At 46.2% G+C, this 19,323-nt stretch overlaps 1 long non-coding RNA gene, 1 other non-coding gene and 1 pseudogene across 2 annotated transcripts; 1 reads left to right on the forward strand and 2 right to left on the reverse strand.

Annotated features, from left to right (window-relative positions):
* Positions 1-238: 238 nt before the first annotated feature.
* LOC102431081 lies at positions 239-18,698 on the reverse strand. Its single transcript, XR_002830930.1, has 3 exons — positions 18,339-18,698; positions 12,363-12,515; positions 239-577 (listed from the first exon to the last, which is right to left on the reverse strand). It is a non-coding gene; the product is annotated as an uncharacterized LOC102431081 (long non-coding RNA).
* LOC111823009 lies at positions 5,983-7,036 on the reverse strand (annotated as a pseudogene).
* LOC111827402 lies at positions 12,355-12,518 on the forward strand. The gene has a single exon (XR_002830941.1). It is a non-coding gene; the product is annotated as a U1 spliceosomal RNA (small nuclear RNA).
* Positions 18,699-19,323: the final 625 nt, after the last annotated feature.

Here is a 19,323-nt window from a genome sequence, read left to right on the forward strand (position 1 = left end):
CTCACGGTTCTTTTCCTAACCCTCATCAGATGATGGCTTAGTCCCTGTTAGGGGTGGTACATTGTCACAATGGGGAGATGTTTTAGGGAGGGGATATGTCTTAGCACACAGTATAGTGGTTGTGTATTTGCCATGGCAGCTCTCTACCACAGAACTCCCACATGTATATCACATGCTTGCATGAACGCCGTACAAATATAATACCCACAAAACTCTCAGGATGGAAAGTAAACACATATAATGAGCAGGTTGGTTTTAGAGCATCCAATCTTTTCTAGGTAAAAAAAAATTATGACAGCATTTTAGTGTCAAGTCTTACCACAAGGCATGCTCTTGAAGTGAGGCCTCCAGAAATACCAGTTTGTCATGGAAACGCTGACAGGGCTTCAGTCGCGAGATGCTCACAGGTGCAGCCTGGAATGGCGCAGCCTCCTATGGCTTATTTACATCCTGGCCCATTGAATGAATTCTCTTTTCCTGTTTTCTGGCCCATGGAAAGTCAGCTGGCCTTCCAGGGACCTGGAGGGTTCTTACCAGGAAAGTGGCTGTGTCTCTCTTGGTGGTGGTCTTCTGATTTCTGAAGCAGGGAATAGAGGGTGGTCTTAGGATCGTTTTTTACATCTGGAAGGAGGGCCTGGTGAGTGTAGAGAAAAGAAAGAGGGAAGGAACGGAAGAGAAGGGAAGGGAAGGGAAGGGAAGGGAAGGGAAGGGAAGGGAAGGGAAGGGAAGGGAAGGGGAGAGGAGGGCATTGGGTCCCTAAAGATATGGATTCTCCCTTCTTCCAAACTGGACCGCAGGAGTCCTGGCAGGAGCCAGAGAGGAGCATTAGCTGCTTTATGGGTCAAATGGGCAGGGCCTGAGAGGTCTGGAAAGAGAAAAAGGTAGTTTCTGTCTGTGGGAAGTTTCTATTCAGTGGGGAAAGTGTAGTCACCTAGGGGCTCCCAATCCAATCTGACAAGGGAGGCAAGAGTTCTACACATGAGTCCAAGAAAGATGGAAGGCAGAAGGCACAGTCCCAGCATTCCAGGGCTCACAGTCTGGAGAGAGAAAGACTTGTTTCTTCAACCCTGGCCACAGGCTGCCCAACCCCTCACCAAACATCTCAGGAATTGAAGCCACCAACCCCGCCCAGACCATGGAAGAGCTGGGCTGAGACAGACCCAGCAGCCCTCTGTGTGCCTGCCTCCTGCTGCCTATCAGAGCTGTTGGCCAGGCCTGGGCTCTGCTGGGAGGCTGGTTTGCAATCAGGCCGCTGTGATCAGGCCCACCTTTCCTCTAGGGAGCTTGAGAGGCATCCCAGGGCTGGCTCTGACATGAATTTGTGCTCAGTGCGCAGGCGATCAGAGCTGACTCCTCTCGCTTCTCCCTCGGAGGTGTTGATAGTAACAGCAGAGACGAGCTGCCAAGTTGGCAGGAGAACAGAGAACAACAGAGCGACTGTGCACTGCGGATTGAGGCGGGCGGAGAGCAGCAAGCCAGCAGAGGGCTGGGCCTGAGCAGCAGTTTGTTTATCCTGAGATCTGAGATCCAAAGTGTCCCTCCAGTCTGGGCAGCCAGCATGTTGCACAAGGAAGGGAGACAATGTGGGCAGGTGATGTCTCCAGGGGAGGCCGAGGTGGGGGATGGGCCGGGGGAGGGAGGGGAGGTGTGCAGGGTGTGGTGTCTAGGAGGCTCCCGGATCTGGGTGCTGCAAGAGTTGATGGGCGGGACCTCTGGCTGAGCCTGAAGCCGCCAGCCAGCCTGGCCCCTAGAGGCTTGCCAGGCCTCTGAGGCAGGTCAGAGATCCACCTTTGTCCCTGCTGTTGATGAAGTAGCTGTGCAATTTCCAGACAGAAATGGACTTGGGGTGTGAGCTGGTGAGTCTGAAGCTGCTTCCACCCAAAGAGGACCTTAAGAGGACACCCATGCTGTCAATCAGTTGATCTCACTGAGCCTCAGAGATTGGTAATCTACTTCAGAGCTTTGTGTGGGGATTCAACAAAGTAGGGAGAGCAAAAACTTACCTACTGCTTACTACGAGGCAGACACTATTCTAAGCACGTTACGTACTCAAAGGCACTTACTCTTCAAATGACTTTATCAGGTGGGTATTATTATTCCCATTTTATTAATAAAGTAACCAAGGCACAGAGAGTAAAGTAACTTATCCAATGTCACAGAGCTCTCACCATGACTCCCCCAGAACAGTTCCAAACAGAAGACCCAGGCTCCTGACATCCTACTCAGGGACTCCGTGGGGCCCTAGGGTTGTCTTCCCTGCCACCTCTGATCCCTATTACCTCACTTATCCTAGGAGCTGGAATAGTTCCTCCTTTGAGAGCCCCTGGCCTCCCTGTTCCTCTCCTCCCTCCCCCTCCTTCTGTCTGAGGCAGAACAGAGGAATTCTCAGCTTCCTCTAGTTACCCTCAGCCTGCAAAGAAAACATAGTCTGCTGTGCCTGCTGCTAGTTCCTCTAGTGACAGCCACAACCCATTTGCTCAGTGCCATCCCCAGCCGGTGCTATAGGCAGAGCTGGGGCCCTAGAGTCCTGCCTGAGACCGTGGGCCAGTCACATCAAGGCTGGGCCCTGGTGGCCACTCAAAGGGAGAGGCCTGGACCAAATAATTTCTTGAAGACCTTTTCAGCTCTAGGAGCTATAGCTGCACTGCATTCACCACCTTCTCCTAGGGGAGGAAGCCCAGTAGATAGACATGTTCCCCATACGTTGTGGGAGTTCATTAATGAAGCCTTGAAAATTAGTAACCAGCTTTACAAGTCCATTGAACTGTGCTACTGGCCACCCTTGCCTCTTAGGAGATATCTTTGCCACTTGCTGGGCAGCCAGCCAGAGCTACCTCCTGTCAGCTGGGAGACAGCCAAGCCAGAGCCAGGAGCCCGGATTACTGACTGCTTCCTAGGCCTGAGCTCCTCCCTGGGATGAGGAAAGCAGATCACCAGTGCCCAGGGAAAGGTACACTGGATAGACCAGCGGTCGCCAACTGGTGGTCCGTGGACCACTGGTGGTCTGTGAGGTCTGAAAGGTTGGCAACCGCTGGTATAGACGTCTCAGAACAACACTTTCTGTTCATGTGCGCTGGGAAGCACTGGGAAGCACTGTGGTTACATTAGCTACAGACTCACCCTCCCAGTTGTGCCTTTAGGTAATGACCGGTGACAGGAGGAGACCAGGTGGGGTGGGGAAGCTGGGGCGGAAACTCTGCCATGGATAACTCAGAAGGAAATGGAATATTCTAAATTTTAACTTGGAGATGAAAGAAAGCAGGGATGGGGTACCTTCTACTCAGAAACCTATTTTTAAAGGGATGTTCAGTCCCCAGGAATCAGCAGGAGCTTAATGGCCAGTAATTATGAACAAAGGGGGCTGTCACAGCCCAAGCAGCCCGAGTCCTTAGGCACAGAAGAGCTCTCTGTCTGGGCCAGGAGCTGGAGGGGAGATGAGTCGCCCCAGCAGAGGAAAGGTCCTGATGTGATTCAAGGCACATCCAGAAGGCAGCTGCCCATCACCACACAGGGCTGACCACCATCTTGGTCTTTGGGGTCCAAAATATTGAACTTGCTTTATCGGAGATTTGCATTTTCCTAGGAGGAAAACATGTCCGGTGTTGTATTAGAAGTCAGAGAGAGGAAGTCAACTCCCTGTGAAGTGACAAGGGTCTTTGTCCATTGCTTACAGAAATGCATTTACTGTCTGACTGGTGTGGCTCAGTGGTTGAGCGTCGACCCATAAGCCAAGAGGTTACAGGTTTGATTCCCAATCATGGCACATGCCCGGGTTTTGGGCTCCATCCAGGTGGAGGGCATGCAGGAGGTAGCCGATCTGTTTCTCTCTCATCAGTGTTTTTCTCTCTATCCCTCTCCCTTCCTCTCTCGCAAATCAATAGACATTAAAAAAAAAAAAAAGACTATCCCTTCCTTATTAAAAAGAAAAGAAAAGAAATGCATTTACTCTGTCAGACCCTGAGGGCTCATTGACCACTGATGATAAGGAGTCCGAGGGGTGGGTATGGAAGGAGACCACAGAGATTGGGGAGCAGCTCCCTTCCTCCTGCTTCTCATTCTGTTTGGTGCCAAGCAGTGATCAGATGGCATGAAATCAGGAGAGGTGAGAAGCAAGGAGCCAGAGCTGAAAGGACAGGGAGAATTTACCAGGGGTAAAAAGATGAGGGTAAGATCGAGAGTTCCCAGTGAGAGAGCCTCAGGGACCGGGGGAAGGGAGACTGCAGGAGAGAGAGGGCCTTTCTGGGCGGGGGGAGGAGACAGATAGAGGGCACACTCCCCAGCCCTTGACCTTCTTGGATGGGGTGCATGGCAGGCCAGCCCAGAGGCAGGGGGATGCCTAAGATGACCTGTAGGAGTTCCTTCTCTGTGAAGCCTCTGTAGAAATCCAGAATGGGTGAGCAGAAGTGGGTCGAGGTTCAATTTTCCTAAAGAAGGCCTGAGCTGGAGACAGGATGCGTTGACTCCTTTATTTATTTATGAGGCTATCGATTATAATGCAGCTTTTCCACAGGATCCTGAGGTAGTTGGAGTTGGGAGAAGATACCTTTTACCAGTTACCTTCCCTTGTCCTGAAGATGTCAGGCGCCATCCCCCTCCTTCCCCACCCGTTCTACAGGCCTCATCCCTGTGTACCCTATTGGGGGCTCAGGACAGCCCTCTAGTTTGCTCTTTTCTCAGGTCTGGCTGTTCTGGGTTCCTTCCAATATTTAGGACACACTCCAGCACCCCAAATCCTAACAGCAGGGCATTGTTTAACTGGAGTACAGAGCTGTAAAGGCACCTGAGACCCTCCTGGCAAAACCCTTTTATTCTACTGAGAAGGAACAGAGGCCAAGGAGAAAAGATGTTCCCAAAGTCCACAAGGAGAGACAAAAATGCACAAGAATGGAGGCCTGCTGATTTCTCCAGGCAGGACCCTGTGCACTATACCACCTTGCCTTCCAATCTGGTCCCTCAACCCAGAGTTGGGGCGTCCCTGAGCTAGGAATCACTCTCTGGGACCCTTGCCCCCTTTTGCAGTCTCCCAGCAGGGCCTCTCCTTAGATCGTTTTTCACTTGATGAAATCTTTGCTCTCAGTCGGCCCCACTTGAAAATAGGATTGAGGTGGTTCTGTCGAACCCCAGAGGAAAACAGGCTAGTGACAAGCTATGAGGCCGATCAGCCTCACCTGGCCTGGTCTACCTTCCTCCCCACCTGCCACCTTTCCTGAGGCCTCTTGCAGCCTTGGTGCCCCAACACTAGCCTTCTGGTGGGCAGAGATGCCCACGTCCACGTGTCATTGTAAAAGAAAGTGGCTGTTCTCCCTCAGTCCTGAATCCAGCTCTTGAGCTGCTGGGGAGGCAGGGAAAAGCTTTTCCAGTTGGGCAGAATCCAGGAGACAGGCCGTTGCACCATGCCCCAAGGGCTGGCTCCTCATCTTTGAAGACCCAGAAGTTTAGCTCAACAGAATGTGGCTCTAAAGATGAGGACCGTTGCTTGGGGCTAGGTGGGCAAGCTGCCCTCTCAAGGTTGTCTGTGTCATTGTACTTGTTAAGTCCATTTTGGCGTTCAGTGTTCCAAAGTTTAACCCCCAACCCAATTTACTAGCCTCACCTCTTTCTTCCTTTCTCACAGGCTATACTGTATCCAACAGGAATTCCATAAAACAGCACATTTTGTTCTGTACCCCTATCCGTCTAGAATGCCCTACCTTCCTGCCCCACACTTGCAGAAAACTCATGTTCTACGCTATGGTCCCTGTTTATACCAGCTGACATCCATTGTTACTACACTAACTTTTCTGGACACTAACTTTTCTTCATACCCTCAAAATTCTCCCCATTTCTCCATTGGGTTACACAGTTATTAAGTGGCAAAGTCAGGACTTGAACCCAGGCCTGTGTTTCCAGAGTCTATATTCTTAGGCACTATACTATATTACCTGTCAAGGAACAGACATCCTTTCCAACATTATCTTTCTCTTATCTAGGATTTTATCTTCACTTTCTTTATTACACACCACTTTTTTAAAAACTGTAATATAAATACATTTTTTCAACAAGGGTAGCAGAAGGCTAAACAAAGTGACACAATTGGTCAGCAGGCATACGTTTACTCTGCCCTGCCCTGATGGATACGTGAGAGGGATGACTGCATGGAGTTCCAAGGTCAAGCAGCTTCCTGGGTCTGTAAAGTCACCTCCGTTCCCACAGCACCAACCAGCCAGAGGGCCAAGTGTGGTCAGCACCGAATCTCTGTGGAGCTTAATTTCTACAAATCAACACACTGACTCCTAATCTGCCGGAGAGAGAGAGGCTGGCATCCAGGAGCAGAGAGTGTGGCTGCTCCGAGGCTGGAGGCGTCCAGTGGCCAGGCGGCTCCTCACAACATGGACTGTCTGAGAGGAAACAAATGTCTTCAGTGTCTGAAGCGAGGGCCCTGGAGTGGTGCAGAAATGCCCTCCACAGAGCAGCTCTGGTCCTGGGCTGGTGATGTCTTTCCCGGGATCAACTGCAGCAGAGAAAGCAATGACTCCAGCATTTAAGCCAGCTCTGAAACCAATGGCTCCTCCGGTGATGCAGCCACTAATGACACTGTTCTTCCAATCTGATCTTCCCTGGTAAGATTCGATCAAACACTCAGTGCAAGAAAGCATGGCACCCACAATGGCAAAATTTTTGGCATACGACATTCCTCTCTGCCCCATGTCTTTAACTTCTTTTGCTGTTGGAATACAGTAAGGATCCTTAGGGTCAAGGCCCACATTGATATCGATGCCGGCGGTGAACACCCCAAATGCACCTCCCAAGACAAATCCACCCACGCAGGCCAGCGCTGCCTTGAAGGCGCACGCAGCTTTCCATCGCTTCTCGATCATCTTCTGCTCCTCAGTCTTGGTCCGACTCGGGATCCCGCCCAGGCTCCCGTGCTCCAGGAGCCTGGGCTGACGCTGGTCACCCACCAGGTACTGCAGAAGAAGACTGTACTGCAGCGGCGCTTCACGGAGCCGGCCGCCTCGGGCACAGAGCCGCCAGCACTGGGGGCAGCCGCTGTCATGACTGCAGTTGCCCAAGAAACCCTCTATACATCACTTTTTGATTTTTTTTTTCCTGAAACTACTTAGATACCTTAACTTCCTTACTAGACTGTGAGCTTTTCAAAAGTAGGGCATGGGTCGTATTTAATGTGTTCCCAACCCCAGGGCCAGTGCTGGCACATGGCAGGGGGCCATTAAGTGTGTCCTGGATGAAGAAACAAATGCATGACTGAAAGGATTTGAATCGTGGCGAGCTCTACTGTCTGCCATGTGGAGTGGGGAGTCGGAACTCACTCTTCTGAAGGGCCCAGGTTCATATTTCATTTTTTTTAAGGCACCGTGGGACATGAAGGGAATGGAAGCGTTTCATAGATGAGTGAGAACAGGAAGGCAGACCCCTGTCTGTGTGTAATTACAGAGTCTCTTCCTGGTGGCTGCTGTTGGCAGCATGCTGGGCATGTGTTTTCAATTCTCCAGGTTGGGAACTGCAGGTAATACCTATTGCTTTGTGAGACCTGACCTGGCTGTGAAAGGAAAAAAGAGACGAGGATAATAAAAGCTGTGAGCAATGGCTTTGCCAGGTGCAGGGTCTGCCCCCCAGCGTGAGTCCCACCTTCAGGAACCACTTGGGTAGGGCAAAGGGGAATCTAGCCACCCTTTCTGTGCTGGACTCTTTTGGGATCAGAAACTCCACATGGAACAGCTCATGGCAGGGGGGGTCTCTAGAGGCTCTAGAGGGGTTAAAAGGCAGAGTCAATCCACTGGATGTCCTTCTAAGCTAAGAAAAGGTAACAGGAGGCTCTAAGATGCAAGGACCTGGTGTGTGGGTTTCAAAAACAAAGGGTGTGTGTTTGTGCAAGGGGCAAGGTGGAGAGAGGAGGTTGTGCAAGATAAGGCTGGAGGGCGAGGCTGGGTGTGGGCTTGAAAAACATATGGAGTAGAATGAACTTTATCCTAAAGGCAATGATAAGCCACTGAAAGGTTTTAAGAAGACGTGTGACAAGTTCATATTTGTGTTTAAGAAAGATCCTTTTTGCTTCTGTGGGGAGCAGTGCTGTTCAACAGAAATATGAGAGCCATAAATGTGAGCCACAAGAAATTTGAAAATTTCTAGTAGCCACATTAAAAATGTAAAAACAAACAGGTGAAATTAATTTTAAATAATGTTTTACTGAATTCAATACATGAAAAATATTATCATTTAACATATAATCAATAGAGAAATCTTAATGATGTTTTACTTTTTCATATTAAACCTTCAAAATCCAATGTGTGTTTTATACTTACAGCACATTTCAATTTGAATTAGCCACCTTTAAAGTGTTCAGTAGCCACACATGTTTAGTGGCTCACATATTGGATACTGTAGATATAGATAATTTATTTGAGAGGAGCAAGAATGGCAAAGCTGTTGCAGTTGACCTGGAGGAGGATGGTGGCTTGGGGATAAAGGCAAAGGGACAGATTTCAGACATATGACTCCTAGGTTGTCATCCCAGACCTGGTCTTCATACCTCTGAACTCCTTTTATCTAAAAGAGAAATATACTCCTATCTTGTTTGGGCCATTTTACTTGGGGGGTTGCCTTCTACTCACAGCTGGACCTAATTTTAATGAAGACAGCACCTAAATGGAGATGTCTAATGGACAGTGAGATCTGATGGTCCACACAAGGAGAGGTCTGAGAAAGCTACCTATAAACTTGGGAGTTCCCAGTCCATAGCCAGTCACTGAAGCCATGGCAACATGTGAGATCTCCAAGGGAGAACTGTCTAGTGGGAAGAGAAAAGGATCTAGAAGAGAACTCTGAGGAACACCAACACTTAGGATGGGCAGAGGAAAAGGAGCCTGCTAAGGCAGCCAGAAAGGTAGGAAGGAAATCAGGGAAGTGTTGTGCCATGGAAGCTTAGGGAGGAGATAGTCCCAAGGAGGGGTGATCAACAATGGTAAAGGCAGCTATCTTTACTGTTTCTAGGGGTTTGGATGGTACCATAGAACCTGAATAAAACGACTTAGGTTTTTTGCAGCCCCACATTCCTATGGAAGCTGGTCATGCATCCTCCTGCTCAGTGCCCTTCATTGGGCCCCAAGTTCCTTAAGGATAACATTCTAGCTCCTAAGCACATCCTTTAGGCCCGTCCAAAGTCTGGTCCTAGCTTTTCTGTCCAGCCTGTTCCCTTCCCAGCACACTCTGTCCCTGCCAGGCCTGGCTTCCTACCATTCCCTGCCTTGGCTTGTATGCTTCTTTCTGACTGAAGAACCTTCCCTCCCTCCATTTTCTCTTTTCCCCTGAATCCTACCATGCTTTAAGACTTACCTCAAATGCCAACTTTCCTGTTTCCTAATTCTTCCAGACAGATTAACTGCCTCCCTAGCCCCGTGCTCCCCATGAGTATTTTGCTCACAGTCACAGCCCTCATTGTAGTGTGATCTGTGTTAAGGTTGGTTGTGTACATGTGTGTCTCCCCAACTAGACTGTGGACTTGGAAAATTCTGAGGCTGATTCTGGCTACTCATCCCTGTCCCCCTTGGTGTCCTCCTCACAGCTTGTTAATGTTTAAGAAGTGTTTATGGATTGAATGGAATAGTTGTTCCTCATAGGCCCCAAGTAATGGTATGGTCTCTATCTTCTTTGTCATATCACTCAAGGAGTCATAGAGATGAGAGAGATACTAAAATAAAACCCTGTTTAGAGTGAAATAAACAAGGAGTTGAGTTTGAATCCAGCTGCTCAAAGAAATAGACCCAGTCTGAGCTTCCCCTGACCCAAACAGCTTATATCATTTGGGTGCCCCCAAACCATCCTGTGAATAGAAAAGCAATAAAAAAATAATAAAATTAAAAGTTGGTTCTTTGAAGAAATAAACAAAATTGACAAATCTTCAGCTAGACTGACCAAGAAAAAAGAGAAGACTCAGGTTACTACAAAGAGGAATGAAAGAAGGGACATTGTTACAGATCTTAGAGAAAGGAAAAGGATTACAAAGGAATACTGTGAACAAGTATACTATTTAATGCTATTAAATTAGATAACCTAGATAACATGGACAAATTGTTAGAAACACAAGCTACTGAAATTACTTCAAGAAATAGGTAATCTGAATAGACTTAAAAGAACTAAAGAGATTGTGTTAGTATTTTTAAAACTTCCCACAAAGAAAATTCCAGGCCCAGATGGCTTCTCTGCTGAATTCTACCAAATCTTTAAAGAATTAATACCAATATTTCACACTCTTCCAAAAAATACAATAGGAGGAAACATTTCCAACTCATTTCATTAGTCTAGTATTATCCAGATACCAACACCAAAGACATCACAAGAAAAATATGTATCAACATATCAATATAGATGCAAAAATCCTCAACAAAATACTAGCAAAATGAACCCAGCAACAAATAAAAAGAATTATACATCATGACCAACTGGCATTTATCCCAGGAATGCAAGATTGGTTTAATATTTGAAAATCAATATAATATACCATATTAATAAAATAATGGACTCAAACCACATGATCATCTCAATAGATGCAGAACAAATATTTGAAAAAATTCAATATATTTTTACTAAAAAAACACTCAACAAATTATAAATAGAAGTAAACTTCCTAAGCTTAATAAAGAGCATATACAAAACCCCTACATCTAACATTAGACTTAGTGGTGAAAGACTGAAAAGCTTTCCCCCTAAGATCCGGAACAAGATAAGGAAGTTTGCTCTCATAATTCTATTCAACACTGTACTGAAGGTTCTAGCCAGAACAATTAGGCAAGAAAAAGGAATAAAAGGAACCCAGATCAGACAGGAAGAAGTAAAACAATTTCTATTCATATATGATATGGTCTCATGTATAGAAAATTCTAAAGAACATAGACATACACAAACTATTAGGGATTTATTGAGATCAACAAGGTTGCAGAATACAAACTACAATATACAAAAACCAATTGTATTTCTATATACTAGCAATGAACAATCTGAATATAATATTAAGAAAATAACTCAATTTATAATAACAAAAGAATGACATATTTAGGAATGTATTTATCAAAAGAAATTTAAGGCATGTACACTGAAAATTGTAATACATTATTGAAAGAAATTAAAGAAGACCTAAATAAAAGGGAGGAAATCCCATGCTCATAGATCAGAAAACTTAATATTGTTAAGATAGCAATACTCATCAAATCTATGATTCAACATAATCTCCATCAAACTACTAGCTGGCTTTTATATAGAAATTGATAAGCTAGTCCTTAAGGTCATATGGAAATGCAAGGGACTGAGAATAGACAAAGAATCCTGAAAAAGAAGAGCAAAGTTGGAGGATTCACACTTCCAGATTTACAACTTATTACTAAGCTATGAAGAAAGTGTGGTGCTGGCATAAGAATATATAGATCAATACAATAGAATTAGGAGTCCAGAAATAAATTCCTATATTTATGGTCAATTGATCTTTGATAAGGATGCCAAGACAATTTAGTGGTAAAAGAATAGTCTTTTCAACTAATGATATGGGGCAATTGAATTCCACATGCAAAACAAAGAATTCAGATTCCACTTCACATCTTACATAAAAATTACTTCAAAATGGATCATTTAGCAAGAGCTAAAACTCTTAGAAGAAAAGATAGAAATAATTTTTTTTTAATTTTATTATTTTTAAAAATATATATATATATTTTATTGATTTTTTACAGAGAGGAAGGGAGAGGGATAGAGAGTTAGAAACATCGATGAGCGAGAAACATCGATCAGCTGCCTCCTGCACACTCCCTGCTGGGGATGTGCCCGCAACCAAGGTACATGCCCCTGACCGGAATCGAACCTGGGACCCTTGAGTCCGCAGGCCGATGCTCTATCCACTGAGCCAAACCGGTTAGGGCAAGGAATAAATTTTTGTTGTCTTGGTTTAGGCAGTGATTTCTTGGATATGACATCAAAAGCACAACATCATTAGCCACCAAGAAAATGCAAATCAGCCCTAGCCGGTCTTGCTCAGTGGATAAAGCACTGGCCTGTGGACCTAAGGATCCCAGGTTCAATTCTGGTCAAGAGCATGTACCTCAGTTTCAGGCTCCTCCCCGGGCCCCCGGCCCTGTGAACGAGGCAACCAATCGATGTGTTTCTTCCACATTGATATTTCTCTCTGTCTTTCCCTCTCTCTGCCACTCTATCTAAAAATTTCTCCCTGTCTTTCCCTTTCTCTTCTACTCTCTCTAAAAATCAATGGGAAAAAAATCCTCAGGTGAGGATTTAAAAATTAAAATTAAAAAAGCACAAGGGACAAAAAGAAATAGACAAATTGGTCTTCATCAAAATTAAAAACTTTGTTTACTTACCTTGTAGGGAAGCTATCATGATCACGAAGGTGGTCTCCCTAGGGTGAGGCTCACCCATTGCACTCCTGCTGTGCTGACGCCTGCAATTTCTCCAAATGTGGGAAATTCAACTGCATAATTTGTGGTAGTGGGGGACTGCACTCACATTCTCCCCTTAGAAGAAAAAAGAAAAATGAAAAGCTTTTGTACTTCAAAGTTTCACCATCAAGAAAGTGAAAATACAATCCCAGAATGGGAGAAAGTATTTGTAAACTATATCTCTACTGAAGGTCTAGTATCCAGGACATATAAAAAACTCTTACAATTCAATAATAAAAAGACAAATGACCTAATTTAAAAATGAACAAAGGATCTGAATAAATATTTCTCTAAAGAAAATATACAAGTTGCCAATAAACACGTGAGAAGCTGCTCAACATCATTAGCCACCAAGAAAATGCAAATCAAAACCACAATGAGATTATCATTTCACACCCACTAGGTTGGCTTTAACCAAAAAGACAAGTAATAACAGTGTGTTGCTGATAGGAATGTAAAAAGGTCCAGCTGCTTCGGGAAACAGTCTGACCCTTCCTCAAAAGGTTAAACATAGAGTTACCATAAAACCCATCAATTCCACACGTAGGTATATACTGTATATCAAGAGGATTGAAAGCATATAGCCACACAAAAACTTGTACATGAATGTTTATAGAGGCATTATTCATAACAGCTAAAAAGTGGAAACAACCCAAATGATTAATAGATAAATAAAATGTGGTGTGCTCACACAATAGAATATTAACCGGCCATAAAAAGGAATGAAGCACAGATTCATGGATAACATAGATGAACCTTGAAAACATTATACTAAGTGAAATAAGACAGGCACAACAGACCATATATTTTATGATTCCATTTACACAAAATGTCTAGCACAGGCAAATCCATGGAGACAGAAAGTAAATTAGTGGAGATTAGGGGGAAATAGGGGAGTGACTGCCAGTGAGTATGGGGTTTCTTTTTTGGGGGGTGAAAATGTTCTAAAATTAGATGGTGATGCTGGTTATGCAGCTCTGTGAATATACTAAAAACCACTGACTTGTGCACTTTAAAAAGGCGAGTTTTATGGTATGTGAACTATATCTCAATAAAACTGTTATATAAATAGAATTACCTTATTATGTTAAATGTAAGGTGGGCCTCCATTTCCTAGCGAGAAGATTTTTAAAAAAGGTTTTTGATGACTGAAATATGCTGTAACATCCCTGACAAGGCAAAGTTTCCCTCTAAAATTGTCCTTAAAAAGGAAGGCAAAATTGTGCAGACCTCATTTTTTAGGGCTCCCCTCACCATTCCCCACCTCACTCTAAGAGACTGACAGCGAGAGAACATAGTGTATGTTTTTATGACTGTGGAGACTAGGATCTCCCACATAGATAATCTTGTCTCCCATTATTGAGGCTCTCCAAGCCCAATGCCCATACTCTTGCTTTTTGTAACTGCCTGTGCATTTTCCTTCTATCAGCTATTCCTCCCTCAAACCCAGAAGGTCTATCAGTCATGCCGCCCTTCACTTCCATGGCCAAAAGGTGGACTTGTGACTTAATTTGTCCAATCAGATGTCCTTTTTTGGGAATTTAGCTCAAGAGTGGGGTGATTCCAGAAAAATGACAATGATTTGCTCCAGTGGAATGCCCTGAGGAAACTGTCCTATGGAGTCAGGGGACACTATTCTGATCCTATTTTTTCCTTCAGGCATTTCTTGCACCCAAGAAGCCTAACTTGATCTTTTGGTTATTCAAGGGCTGACAAATTCCATATCATTGTCATGGTTCTCTCAAGGCAGGGGATGGGCTCCTCCAGATTGTCCAGACAATGAAGGAGGAAGACTCCTAAATTATGAAGTCATGACCTAGAAACCACTATATACTTCCATTGGAGCATCTTCTCTTTGTTTCCCTCTTGGTGACCATTTGCTTTAATATTTTAACTAAAGCTCTAAACAGTCATTGAATCTTAACTATGTCAAGGTACCTTGTTAGTTGAGGGAATAGAAAGATGAACAAAATGATATCCCAGTTTTGGAGGGTGGGGTGGGAGTGTAAAAAAATGCTCTCTGACTTCTGAGTGTATCAGAGAGAAGAATCAGAAAAAAAGAGGACATTTAAGCTTGGCTAGAGGTAGAGAAATTTCTGACCCACAGGGAAGGCACCCTTTGTGAGAGATTATTGAAATCAGAGAATCACAGACTTTGGGGCTGACAGGGACCTTACGGATTATCTAGTCCTACATTTCCTAGATGAAGAAATCCAGATTCTGAGAGGTGAAATGACTTGACTAGAGCCACATTGGGCTTAGAACTGACTTCTCTGACTCCCAGTCCAGTGCTCATCTCACTAGCTCCCAGTCACATGGTTGCCCTTGGCTGTCTCCTCCAGATTTCAGGGAACTTGGGGGAAAAGGGCAATGTTTGGGGTTTGGTAAATGGTTGCCTAGGGAAGTTTGTCTTTTAAGGCCACCCAAGAAATCAGCAAGGAAATGGGGCAGATTCCAGTAGTTCTGGTCATGTTGCTTTCTTCCTTAGGTTTCCCACTGGGGGCTGGTACCAGGGTTTGCAGTGCAATGGGAATATCAGTGTGTGCGTTCCCACCTTTCTCCATCCTCCTGGAGCCCTTGAAGCAAACCAACAGCTAAAGTGACCTCTCACTGGATGGTCTCTTTCTTCTGGATGGTCTCTTCTGGGTGATTCAGTCAGTTGGGGTGGGAGAGTCTTTGATTGTCATTATCTGTAAGGTGTCAGGATATCAGCTAAATACCCAACAGAGACTCTAAGGAGGAAATCAATTCAGAAATCAGGCCTAGAATTTCCCCAGGGCTAAGAGGGATTTACCTTAGCTAGCAACCTGGCTCTAGGCAGGAAGGACGCAGTGTAAATAGCATTCATTGCTGGTCCTCCAGAGACAGAGAGCCTGGTCATGGTTCTTTGAGTGGAGGAAGAGACAGAGAGTCTTTCTAAGCTATATTTTTCAGCCATTAATGAGCACAATCAGTTTAACCATTACTTTCAGAGAACTTCTCATGTTCCAGCACTGTGCTAGGTTCTGCAGTCCACACATGATCCCTGTCTGTAAGGAACTATAGACAAACATATGACTGACAAGTTTAATAGAATGTGATCAGTGATAAGCCCTGGATGGCCCAAAGCAAAGAAAAGGAATATGCATCCCACCCGGGATTCAGAGAAGGCAAAGGAATTAACCACGAACGAAAGCCACAGCCTCACAGGCAAGAGAACCACAGGGACAAAGGTGTGGAATCTGGGTGTGGGGGAAGCCATAGGCAGTTGATAGTGTTACCAGAGGTTGAAGAGGGAGATGGGAAGTGTGGGGTGATAAGGCAGAGATGGTGTGTGTGTGTGTGTGTGTGTGTGTGTGTGTGTGTGTGTGTGTTTAGGTAAAGCACGAGGGTTTCTTCTAGTTGGGAGGGGCCTGGTGATTGGCATTTTAGATAGATCACTGCAGTGTGGATTTGGGGAGGAGGTACCAAGAATGGGGGCAAGGACCCAACTGGAGGAGTACCTGATGCAGGGTATTCATAATGAAAACGAGGCACTTACAAGGAAAGGAGACATGAACTGGAGAAATATCCAGGCGGTGAGTGATGATGGAGATGTGATGGTTAAGGAAGAGACTCAAATCTAGGGGGCTTGCAGGTTTCTGACTTGGTGCCTGGGTGGATAATGGGGCCATGAACTGACGTAAGAAAGACAGGGAAGGAAAACTAGTCTGGAAGAGGGATGCTCATGATGGCTAACATTTATTAATCATTTATAGGGACCAGGCATCGTGCCAGGAGTTTTTCATGCATTTTCTCATAACTCTGCGGGGTAGATATTATTATTCTCAATTTATAGATGAGGAAATAAAACTTTGAGACATTAAATAGCTTGGCCAGATCTGCACAGCTGGAAGAGTGGTGGAAAGCAGTGGGAACCCAGGCATTCTGGCTCCAGGGCCAATGCTCGTAATGACTAGGGTTGATATGTGTGCATGTGGAGTCTGAAGAGCCCATGGGATACCCACAGTGGAGAGGTCTGGGACTTAGGGCGGCTATCAGGGCCCAGATTATGGTAAAAACTGTGTATGTGGACGAAACTACTCAAGTTGAACAGTGACTGAAGCACAGTGCCCTGGAAAACCCCTTAGCTAAAGAAGTAGCCAGAGGGTAATGGGTCCACAGATGAGACAAAAACAAAAATACCCTGATTTTAAAATCTGAAGACATGGCTCTGCTATCTGGGCAACAGAAAACTGGGCAATCATGAACGTGTAGTGGCATCAAATAAAAACAGGCACCAAGCTAAGCTGAAGTTAATTATAACAGTTACTATGTTGTATGGTAATTATCCTAAACAGTAAGCATTTTACATAAATGGCAGTAATTAGTAGAGCACAAGTTTTCCGAGCTGTGTCCTGTGGAATAGTAGTAGTTCCTGGAGATGTTAATAAATGTTTGGATAAAAAAGGGCTTTGGAGTCAGATAAGTTTAGGAAACGCTGGGATGATTTAGACAGAGCCACGGAACCCCTGGTTTACACTTTCTTCTCTGTTAGGAGGCAGGAGAGCGGAATGGTTGAGTGTAAAACTGGGAGCACTCAGCACAGCTTCGGGTTGAATCCTGCCGCTGACAAGCTGGGTAATCTTGGGCAATTTACTCAACTTCTCTAAGTGGACGTTTCCTCTGGACATACTCGCCATGATTGTTCTAGAGATTAAATGCAATAACATATGCACTTAAAACATTTAGAATAGAGCCCGGCACAGAGTGAGGGCTCTACAAATATTAGCTCTTATTTGTAAACTGTATTATTATTAACAAATCTTTCTGATATTCTGGAGTTTAGTCCTTGACACACACTTCACACACATATATGCTGACAACTTATTTCTTAAAAGTCAGAAGTCTGACCCCTGTTGAAGTTCTCTGTGTCCCTACCTCCTCCAGACCACAGTCTGGGAATGACCAAACTCTTGCCTTATTCTAATCTGGGGGCCAGAGAGAGGGAGGATTTATGTCCTGGCTGCATTGCCTTGCAAGGGCCACCACTAGTTTAATTACCTTTATGCCCACTTGGAACAAGCATGCACCTTTCAGGTGGATGCTGGCCTGTGCCAGGGCACACCACACAGCAAGTGGAGTGCGGGATGTATTTTTTATTTTATTTTTATTTTTCTAAATATATTTTATTGAATTTTTACAGAGAAGAAGGGAGAGGGATAGAGAGTTAGAAACATCGATGAGAGAGATCGATCAGCTGCCTCCTGCACAGCCCCCAGTAGGGATGTGTCCGCAACCAAGGTACATGCCCTTGACCGGAATCGAACCTGGGACCCTTGAGTCTGCAGGCCGACGCTCTATCCACTGAGCCAAACCGGTTTGGCGGTATTTTAGCCTCCGTTTGCTTCTGAGGCTGAATGCCACTGTACCATGAACAACCTGCACAACCATACATGGCGGCTCTGACCTTCAGGCCATAGAAGGGACTGGAAGCTAATGGTCACTGGAGAAAGAGGGTACAAATTCTCCTCCCAGTCGTTCATGAGATTAACTCTGCACAAACCCTAAGTGGATAAAGCCTCCTCCTTCTCCCCCCTCCCTACCTCCCCACAGGTGCCCACCCCCCATTCACCACACAGAGGCTGACATCAGAATACCCTTGGTGTTAGGGGGGACCTCAGGCTTTGCCTATTTCTCTGAAATCCTGATTGAATTTGGCAGGTGCCAGAGCTGTGGAAAGCGGAAGTGGGAGGGGATGATTTTCCACGTTTCCCTGACACATAATGGACACTACATAATAATGATGTTCCGAACCACAGCAGACAGGGCTAGAGCAAGTCTTGACTATGGTTTGGGGCCGTGAAGGGAACATGATGGGAATGGGAGCTTCTAATCCTCACTGTCTGGCCCCCAATGTTTGGCTCCCAATAGACTCACCACTTTTGAAGGTAGACACTTCCTTTATGAAACAGGGGAAGAAAAAACCAGACGTTTCCTATTCTTCCCTAGAGGTGTGTGGGCTGGAGGGCAGCACCCCCCGATGTGCACACACATGCGTTTACACGCACTCCCACGAGCAGAACGGCCTCTCCAGCTCCCCGCGGGGCTCCTGCCTCCGAGCACCGTTTCGCAGCCTAGAACCCACGTGCGGGCCTGACCGGTGGTGACCTGCCAAGGGATCGATCCCCCCTCTCCCGACCTGGGTTCTCTCCTTGATAACACAAGGAACAGGGGCGGGCGAATTGTTTGTCAGGCTCCTCGTGGCCCTGACCTGCTACGTTTCCCACTCCCGGGGGGTTCTATTCACTCCCCCTCCGGCCCTGCCTGGCCAGACGGGTAGGGACGGGCTGCCCAGGGAGGCTTTTACCCTCACGGCGCCCTGTTGCACCAAAGGCAAACCTGCCCCCTCACAATGGTGCCTACGTGTGCCTCCACCGCTCTGGGAGACACACAGCCACCCAGGCCGGGCTGGCCATTCAGGGCGGCGGCCGAGAGGCTCAAGAACAAAGGCTGAGCTGGATGGGGAAGGGGCCTGCCCTGGACGTGCGGGGAAGGGAGCCCTAGGGCTGTTCGAGACGTTACCGCTCCTTCCCTTCGGAGGTCCGAGGGGAGGAAAAGCTCCCGGCTGCTCTCCTTCCCACACACAGGTTTGGGGGAGGGGAGGGGGTCTTTGTCTTTTCCTCCGGGGCTGATGGCTTCACCCCCTTCCCCTGCCTCTCCCAGAGGTCAGGATCTCGACCTCTTTCCCCACCAGCTCCCCGGGCCTGCAGTCTCCACCCTCCGCTCTCCCTTTATTCTTTTGGGGGCCTTCAGCCCCGCCCTCTCTCCTCACTCTCAGCCTTGCCCCGGATTCCTTTCCGGGCCTGGTCTCTCCCGCCCCGGGTGCGGGGGTCTGCATTCTCCTTTCTCTCCTCGGGCCCCA

This window comes from Myotis lucifugus, unplaced genomic scaffold (genome assembly GCF_000147115.1).
Source record: "Myotis lucifugus unplaced genomic scaffold, Myoluc2.0 scaffold_158, whole genome shotgun sequence".
Classification (NCBI taxonomy): domain Eukaryota; kingdom Metazoa; phylum Chordata; class Mammalia; order Chiroptera; family Vespertilionidae; genus Myotis; species Myotis lucifugus.